The sequence below is a fragment of the Trichomycterus rosablanca genome, unplaced genomic scaffold (assembly GCF_030014385.1).
Source record: "Trichomycterus rosablanca isolate fTriRos1 unplaced genomic scaffold, fTriRos1.hap1 scaffold_161, whole genome shotgun sequence".
Taxonomy (NCBI): domain Eukaryota; kingdom Metazoa; phylum Chordata; class Actinopteri; order Siluriformes; family Trichomycteridae; genus Trichomycterus; species Trichomycterus rosablanca.
The window spans coordinates 69,779-79,931 of record NW_026946989.1 but is presented as its reverse complement, the minus strand read 5'-3'; positions in this window follow the sequence as shown (position 1 = coordinate 79,931).

Below are 10,153 nucleotides of genomic sequence, written 5' to 3'. Positions count from 1 at the left end.
CAGAAAAATACGCTCAGCTCTCCCAGAAAACCACGCTCAGCCCTCCCAGAGCCAAAATGGTGGACAGACAGAAAACCACGCTCAGCTCTCCCAGAGCCAAAATGGTGGACAGACAGAAAACCACGCTCAGCTCTCTGGTCCAAAATGGCCGCCGAACAAAAGAAACCACGCTGCGCAACCCAGAGCCAAAATGGCGGACAGACAAAGCCACGCTGCGTTCTCCAAGAAACAAAATGGCGGATAGACAGAAAGCCACGCTGCGTTCTCAAGAAACAAAATGGCGGACAGACGGGAGACCACGTTGCATTCCCAAGACAAAATGGCGCCTGACAACAAAAGAAACCACGTTGCACATCCAGCACACGGTTTCACAGACAAACATACACAGAGACTTACTGACGAACAAAACTCCTGATGTACAGTTTTTCGAACCTGATTTAGAATTTAAAGTAGTCTAATTAACCGAACTCCGTTCCCGAAACAGTCAAGTCCGAATTTAGAATAATCTTAATGATCAAATCTAGTTTCCAGCACCAAAAGATTCTTTCAAGATTAAACGGCTCTCCGTTACCGTAACAGACAAGCCCGTATATAGGACAATCTTATAGATCGAATCCCGTTTCCAGCACCGGCAGATTCTTTCAAGATTTCCCACACGAATTTACGAATTCCGCTCCCATAACCGACAAATTCGTTATAATTTAGAACTATCAAATTAATTAAACCCCGCTCCCATAACAGTCAGGCTAATTAAAATGTAGAACAATTCGAATTAGACGAGTCTCGCTCCCATAGCCGACAGACTCCCCTTTCCCTCCAATAGTGTTCCATACACAATGGCGCCCTTAACATTTATTTTAACCGGTTTGGTTCAAATTCAGATATCAGGAAACACACATTTTTTAGCTCCAACATATATTCACAGTTTTAAACTATCTAATGATACTTTAGTAATTTAATCAGACACTTACGGAATCTGTGATTCACTTTCACACTCAGTACACTAAATAATAAATGCATCTAATATATATACAGAGAACGTCTGTTTACTTTAAGCAGGCGCGCGCCCTGTACTGAGTACAAAAGATTTTTTCAGAATTCCTGGTCTTACCTCAGTCAGCTGAATTAATTCTGATGCAATCCTCAGACCTCTTGAACCATCCTCTGGCTACCATTTGTTAGGATAAATCTTTTGTTCAAAAGGTCCTGAAGAAAGCAGTCGAAGGAAGTCCAGAAAGTACTCTTTAAAACACTTTATTAAGTGTAAAAATAATCTGTGAATATATATCAGAGCTAAGCCGGCCGGCGCTCCTTTTCTCCTGCAGTCTAGACACACCACGTAAGAAAGAGGCCGATCTGAGCCCGCCATCCCTTTTTTAAAACTAGTCTAGGCTCCTCCTACGCCGCTGCTGTTGGAGCCAATGAAATGTGCTAAAAAGCCCCGGGCTCCGCCTCCCCCCTTCGGTATGAGTCAGGGGGGGGGGATCCGGGTCACGGCGTCATTTTGAACAATAGACCATGTGGTCTGGATGTAATTTATGTTTAATAATGATATGTTAAAAACCTAACAATATCCAGAAGCTAATATACAAAAAAACGTTTATTTTAATAAACTTACCTTGTTGAAAAAAGTATGACCACAATTTCTAAACAAACACAGTATCCGCTGCTGCAGTCTCTACACAAACTTTTCTGCACTGAAATCGCAAGGACACATTTTATGGATATTACGGTAATGCACTGAAAACTCGTCCTACAGTCATGCAAGCACATACAACAGTGTGAGTTTACACTAATCAACCATAACATTAAAACCACCTCCTTGTTTCTACACTCACTGTCCATTTTATCAGCTCCACTTACCATATAGAAGCACTTTGTAGTTCTACAATTACTGACTCTAGACTGCTCACTCTGTTCTTCAATGGTCAGGACCCCCACAGGACCACCACAGAGCAGGTATTATTTAGTAAGTGGATGATTCTCAGCACTGAGAATCAGGGCAGTGGTTCATTATTCCTGGTTCAATCGATTAAGACTCCCATGAAGTCACCCAAATGTCAAAGCATCCCCACACAATCACACTTGATAGATGGCGGCGCCCATGTCGGCAGCGGCTGCATCGGCTCACGATAAAAACACCGGTAAAAACACCGTTAGGGAATCTGGCATTGTCCGAAATCGCGCAGAAAGACTGATCTATGATCGTAACAGCTTGTTGTTACTGCATAAAACGATACAAACGAGTCCTGTTGATTCAAATACTTTGGATACGTTAAAAGAGCTCGGCTTGCTACGCTCACCTGGAGAGGCCTGTACAACACCGACAACTCCTACCAACGCTGCCCGTTTTCGGAGGAGACGCAGACGGTGTACGCGGAGGCGCAAGCGGGGTACCCGCGGAGGAGCTAGCGCTAGGCTAAGAGCTAACCCATGGAGAACACCGATGCCGTCTATATTGCTGGCCAACGTCCGCTCCTTGGAGAATAAACTGGACTACCTCAGACTGGATTTAACAAGAAAACGGGAGGTGAGGGACTGTTGTGCTTTAATCTTTACCGAGACCTGGCTTAACGACGCGGTTACGGATGACGCGATTAGCATGGAGGGGCTAACCATCTTCCGAGCAGACAGATCTGGAGCTCTGAGTGGTAAAACCCGTGGCGGTGGAGTGTGCATTTATATAAATAAAAGATGGTGCAGAAACGCTGACAGGATCTATTCTTATTGCTCTCCGGACATTGAACTTTTGTCAGTTAAATGCCGTCCCTTTTATCTCCCAAGGGAATTTTCCACCATAGTCATCAGCGCTGTTTACATACCCCCCGACGCAGACGTAAAGGCAGCCCTAAACACCCTCTATGTTTTAATGAATGACTGGCAAACCACCTATCCTGAGGCAGTATTTATTGTTGCTGGAGATTTTAACCAAGCAAACATGCGGAAAGTTCTCCCTCACTTTTACCAACATGTGGACTTTGGGACAAGAGGTGACAATCTATTGGACCATGTGTACACTAACATCAAGGGAGCATTCAAAGCATCCCCCCGCCCCCACCTTGGCTCTTCTGATCATAACTGTGATGTTAACACCCGCATACAGACCCATGCTCACCAGAACTAAACCTTCCACAAGACAGGTGAGGATCTGGCCTGAGGGAGCCACAACAGCTTTGCAGGACTGCTTTGACTGCACTGACTGGTCTGTTTTTAAAGATGCTGCCACCAAGGACCAAATCACAGATGTCAGTGAGTATGCTGAAGTAGTCTCAGATTACATACAAAAATGCATGGACGACGTCAGTGTCACAAAAAACATCACTGTCCGGGCAAACGAAAAACCATGGATGACTACTGAGGTTCGGGCTTTGCTGAAAGAAAGAAACTCAGCTTTTAAATCTGGCAACACTACTGCCCTCAGGTCTACCAGGGCCAATCTGAACAAGGCTATCAGAACGGCAAAAAGAGCCCATGGGCAAAGAATTCAAGGACACTTTCAGGACCACAGAGACACAAAGAGCTTGTGGCGGGGAATCCAGTCTGTCACAGACTACAAGTCTACTCCTCAAACCTGGGATGACAGCACTGACTTTCTAAACAACCTCAATAACTTTTTCAGTAGGTTCGAAGCTCTTAACAATACACCTGCAGTAAAAGTCACACCGCATCCTGACGACCCAGTGTTAATTCTGGACCCATCGGACGTCCGTCGAACACTAAGGAATATAAATCCTCAAAAAGCTGCAGGTCCTGACAAGATACCTGGTGGTATGCTCAAGAGATGTGCGGATCAACTGACTCTTGTCCTAACAGACATATTTAACATCTCCCTGAGTCAAGCTGTTGTTCCATCATGTTTCAAAACCTCAGCTATTATCCCAGTTCCAAAAAAATCCACAGTAACTAGTCTAAATGACTTTCGACCAGTAGCACTCACCCCCATAATAATGAAGTGTTTTGAAAGACTAGTCAAGAACCATATAACATCTGTCCTACCTCCATCACTTGATCCTTTTCAGTTTGCCTACCGCCCTTGCCGGTCTACTGATGACGCAATTTCAACTGCTCTTCATCTAAGCCTGGAGCACCTGGAGAAAAGGAACTCACATGTACGGATGCTGTTTGTCGACTTCAGTTCGGCTTTTAACACAATAATCCCCCAGCATCTGGCCAGCAAACTGGTCACACTGGGACTAAACACCACACTGTGCAATTGGATTCTGGATTTTCTCACAGACAGACATCAGTTTGTGCATGTAGGCAACAACACATCAACCACGGTCTCACTGTCTACTGGATCTCCACAAGGATGTGTGCTGAGCCCTCTACTGTTTACTCTGATGACCCATGACTGTCGTGCTAAGTCCAACACAAATCACATAATAAAGTATGCAGATGACACAACAGTTGTGGGACTCATTCTGGACAACAACGAGACTGCATACAGAAAGGAGGTGAGACTCTTTGTGGAATGGTGCAGCAATAACAACCTGGTCCTGAATGTTGATAAAACCAAAGAGATGGTGATTGACTTCAGGAAAAAACAGCCCATTCACACCCCGACCTACATCAATGGCACGCCGGTTGAAATTGTCCAGAACACGAAGTTCTTAGGGGTTCACGTTACGGACAACCTGACCTGGTCCTTGCACACCTCCTCTCTGGTCAAAAAGGCTCACCAGCGATTGCATTTCTTACGCCGATTGAGGAGGGCCCATCTCAGTCCACCCATCCTCACTACTTTCTACAGAGGCACAATAGAGAGTGTTTTAACCAGCAGCATCTCTCTCTGGTATGAGAGTTGTAACATCTCAGAAAAAAAGGCCCTCAGGAGAGTGGTTAGGACAGCAGAAAAGACCATAGGGGCCAGACTTCCACCTATTGAGGATCTGGCTCAAAAGCACCTCTTGTCAAAAGCCAGGAGCATCATTAGTGACTCCACTCACCCCTGTCACAGACTGTTCACCCTTCTGCCCTCGGGTAAAAGGTACAGTAGTCTACGCTGCAACACGGACCGGTTCAGAAGAAGTTTCTACCCAACTGCCATCAGACTTCTGAACAGAACAAATTAACCCAAATCTGATAAATATTTTCATCTATGGGTATAACATGTGCAATATCCTTAAATCTTAACAAGCAGTAACAAAATGTGCAATAACAAAATGTGCAATAATTATCATTATGTATAACCACTGTGAATTTTTATGCATGTGCAATACTTTAACTACAATGTGCAATTTTCATAATGTCAGTATTATTATTAGTAGTATTATTTAACTTTACTATTCTATTACTATTCTATATATATTTCTTATTTTTTAAACCTGTGGTGTTTTTAACGTGAACCAATGCACGTAATCTCGTTTTTTCTGTACACTTCGGTGTACAGTAAAATGACAATAAAGTAAATCTTGAATCTTGAATCTCTTGAACAATCACACTTCCACCACCTGGTGGTATGATGGATGTTCTTATTGTTTCTTATTATGGAATACATTAATTCATTCACTGCCTGTTTTATCCTGGTAATGATCACTGTGAGTCTTTTTTTTATAAAAAAAAAACTTCAAAAAGTAAATAAAAAAGATAACAATAATATCATTTCAGTTATATAAATAGCAGCGATCAAACTAAGAAATAAAACTCTGGTGCATTTTAATATTGTAGCATTATAAGTTCATGCGTTTCTGTCAAAACAAAACAAAAAAGTTATGTAAATAAAACTGTTTAAGAGTAAACAGGGCGTTAATGACATTGTAACACTGACAGACTGGCCTAAAGATTAATGCTGCAACGAATTTCACCATAATTTTATCATTTCAGATTCCGAGTTGCTGCCAAATGATCATAATGTTTCTGCACTGGAGAATGCGGGCATCGATCCCACTACCTCTCGCATGCTAAGCGAGCGCTCTACAATTTGAGTTAATTCCCCTTACGAAGACCCCACCTTTACTAATGTACTAACAGAGCGTTGATGCTGCATTATAAAGTCAGGGTGCAAGTGTTTAAGCTCAGACTCAGCTTTATAGTCATTCTATTACATAATACAATATTAACTGTATTTATATTATTCAATCTTGTGGACGATTGAATAGCCTACAACAAGCACAAACCGGGTTTGAGTTCGTAACAAATAATCCAGTCAGTTAAAAAGCCAACAAGAAGGCTGTACCTAATACACTCATATACCAGAGAAAACACACCCTAACATGCTAGTGCCGTTACAGTGCTAAGAATGGTCCACCCAAAAAACATTATTTGGTCAGTTGGAGATCTCATATGGGGCTCCCTTTCTATTGATATATGGTTTACAGCCTAGTGACAAAGTGTACAGTGCAGCAAATGGGTTACAGATTAAGGAGTTTGTACAAATCTTAGTCCGTGTGGGGTGAGAGTGGTATTAATCATATCCTGGCTAGACAGGATGGCCGAGCGGTCTAAGGCGCTGCGTTCAGGTCGCAGTCTCCCCTGGAGCCGTAGGTTTGAATCCCACTTCTGACAGCACATACTTGATATAAATTTATGTCATTAACCCACTACCATACATAATAATGTGAAAAGATATAACAGTTCGTACAAATCTTAGTCCTAGTTAGTCTTAGTTTTCTATTACAAAAACTATCCTTTACTCTTTGTAAATTTTAATGGATTAACAGAGCGTTGATGCTGCATTAAGTAGGAGTGCAACGTGTTTAATCTCACATACTCTTTTCTATATTATGTGGTGCTTTTATATCATCACAGACTCAGTTTATTTAAAATGTTCATCCCAGCTTTTAGGACGAACTGAAAAAAATAATAACTGTCTTTGTACCACTGACAGACTGACTTAAGGGTTGATGCTGCATTTAAAGGGGATGTCGTGAGTTTCAGCTGTTTATCTTTTACAAAGCAGTTCACCAGATGAAAAACCAACAAAATGTCACGTACCGCTGCTTTAACCAAAAACATTTCAAAATTGAAAAATTACAAGTTATTGCGTTTGTCAATTTAAAAATCAAAAATTATTTTTAAAAAATCTTTTAAAAAATTAAAAAATGATTTGAGTGAAAATAGAGCATAAATGTTATTGTTACATTGTAAATTTTGATGCTGCGTTTCAGTGAGCATTGACGCAACAAGTTTCATATTACGTGATGCCTTAAATGATCATAATGTTTCTGCACAGGAGAATGTGGGCATCGATACCGCTACCTCTCACATTCTAAGCGAGCGCTCAGCCATTTGAGCTCATTCCCCCTACTATGAACCTCCTTTACCCTTTGCAAATTGTAATGTACTGACAGAGCAGAGTGTTAATGCTGCATAACTGTCTTTGTACCACTGACAGACGGACTTAAGGGTTGATGCCAAAATAGTGCAGTTCAAAAAGTCTCAGTCAGCCGACAGTGCCAACATGCAGCCATATTCGGGGATGAGATCTTTTATGAAGTGCATTCTCTTTGATTTTGTTGGACTTGTAGGAGATAGTTCTGTTCTTGTTGCAGTGCTGCTGGAGGGTTTTCTTTTTAATGGTGGTGGTGGGGTGTTTGTGATTATATGTAACTGTAATACCTTATGTGCATTTGCATCTTTGTTCCCATTTTGAAGGTATAAAGCATGAGCTGTCAGAAGAGGAATTCGAACCCACGGCTCCAGGGGAGACTGCGAGCTGAACGACTGCTTGGCCATCCTGACTTGCTTGCACATTACCAATGCCAATTTTGCTCAACACCCCCACATGTCCTGAGATTTGAACTGCAAGCTGCTTGAGCTACAGCAACAAGGCGCCGAGGAACTAATACACAGAGTTTTGCTCGAGTCCAATCATAAAGGCCAATTCCCATAGCAGAAGTCGAAAACCTGGGTAAAAATCAGGAATCCTGACCGCTAGACCATATGGGAAACTGCAAGGCTCAGCACCGGCTGACGCCAGAATCAGCCACTTCATTCTGCTCTGCCAAGTCTTTGTCACCTTGACAAGACCTGCATTGTTGGATCTGGGGTACAGAGAACCATACACAAGGAGTTAGAGAGACAAAAAAAGAGTGAGAATAGGAACCTTCGAAGCACGGCATACAAAAAGACAGTGCCGTGACCCAGATTCGAACCGGGGTTGCTGCAGCCACAACGCAGAGGACTAACCACTATACGATCACGGCTTCCCAGCAGTCTGCCACTGGTGGCTCATGTCGGCTGCTCCCTGATAGACTGCAGTCATAGTTCCAACAGCATCAGCCACTTCTTTCCGCTCTGACAAGTATTTTTCACTTAAGACCTCCATTGTTGGATGCATTGTTTGTGCTCCATACACAAAGAGTTAGAGAGACAAAAAAAAGGCATAAGGTAACCGAGCCAGCCAGGAGTCGAACCTTTAGGTCTTTAACCCTCTAACATACATAATAATGTGAAAAGATTTAGCAGTTCGTACAAATCTTTGGCCATGTGGGGGTGTTGAGGAGAATTGGCTTTGCTAAAGGACATTCAAGTCAGGGTGGCCGAGCGGTCTGTGGCGCTGCGTTCAGGTCGCAGTCTCCCCTGGAGGCGTGGGTTCGAATCCCACTTCTGACAGCTCATGCTTTATACAAATTTACATCTTTAGAGGACACAGCCATCAGGGAATACAGTTTTCATCAAAGGGTGTACATGGTCTGCAACAATGCTGAGGTAGGTGGTACGTGTCAAAGTAACATCCACATGGATGCCAGGACCCAGGCTTTTGATCACTGAAAATGTGAGAAATTTAATCATGTATTTATACTGATCCAGGGCTGGACGATATGGCTAAAATTTATATCACAATATAACTCCTAATTTCGGTCGATACGATATAATTCCGATATCGATATGAATAATACAAATGTCAGAAAAACTGCTAAAAACACCAAAATTGGATGGCTGTACCTGCAAACCTCTTTTCTGGTTTCTGGCAAGAAATACAAGCTGAATACACCACTGAATTAGTCCTTCATCTCTTATCAGCTATTTCGTCTCTGCTTCTTTTTCAACTGTAGACAGTGGCAAAGCCAGACAGTTTTCATAGGGGTGGCCAAACTGAGACCATTAATCACACAGGGGCGGCACAGAAACTGTCTGATACCTTATTTTTTGTATGTGGCTAGTGGCTGTTGATCTAGTAGCGTTTTGGTCACTCACTCGTTTACCTATGGCAGTGAGTACCATGTAGAATTACATCAAGCCTAGCATAATACGCTTTTTTTATTTTTTTCTCATTTTCCCTGACAAGTGAAAAACTAAAATACAGCCTATAACCTTAACAGAATTTCAAAGATATTCCTGTGCAATACTTGATCATTTGACTGCAAACTTGTGTGTACTGATGAGACTCATTTGAACCCCAGAACATGCTAGTGTGAATGCATGGAAAACAAACTTTAATTTTCTTTCAGGAATATGATACATTCTGACCAACACTATTAAGCCAAATCAGCATTGAAAATTGACTTTACTTTTAATAGCCTTGTACAATGTTGGGGCTTCTTAAAACTGAACATTATATTTTCAATAGAAGTGTTATTTAAATGCTATTAAATTGTCTTTGAAAAAAAAAAACCCCGCCCAATTAGGAGGAAAACCGCCCAATCTGGCAACAGCGGAACGCTAATATTCCGTTGGTGCCTTTACTCGTAGCGCGCCACAACTAATAAGAAGTAGTAGTAATAACTGGTATTGGTACTCAGTAGTATTAGTACTCAGTAGTACTACTTCTTCTGTAATTGTCTTGGTGGGTGACATTCATGTTAAATGTGTTACTGCACTGTTTTGGTGAAGAACTACTTGCTTGAGGTGCGCTGTTGAATTGCGTCCCTGTGGGAACACCTGCGTGCAGAAATGCTTCCGCAAAAAAAGTAACACTTGTGTTGATGCTGCATTATGTAAGGTCCAGAATAGTGCAGGATATACCAACTGTTTAATGTAGTGCAATTACTACAGTTTGTTTGAAACGGCTGAGCGTACAACTAGTTGGTGTGGAGAACATGTTACACATACAGTGTGCTATTATTTCAAGCTGATCAAGTACATGCTATTTCACTTAGAAATATCTCACAAAGTACAAATTCTTCATCATTCTAAATAAACCATGTAGTACGGGACATTACTGCTCTACCGACTGAGCTATTCGGGCTCTGCAACCTGCTTTAATCCCACA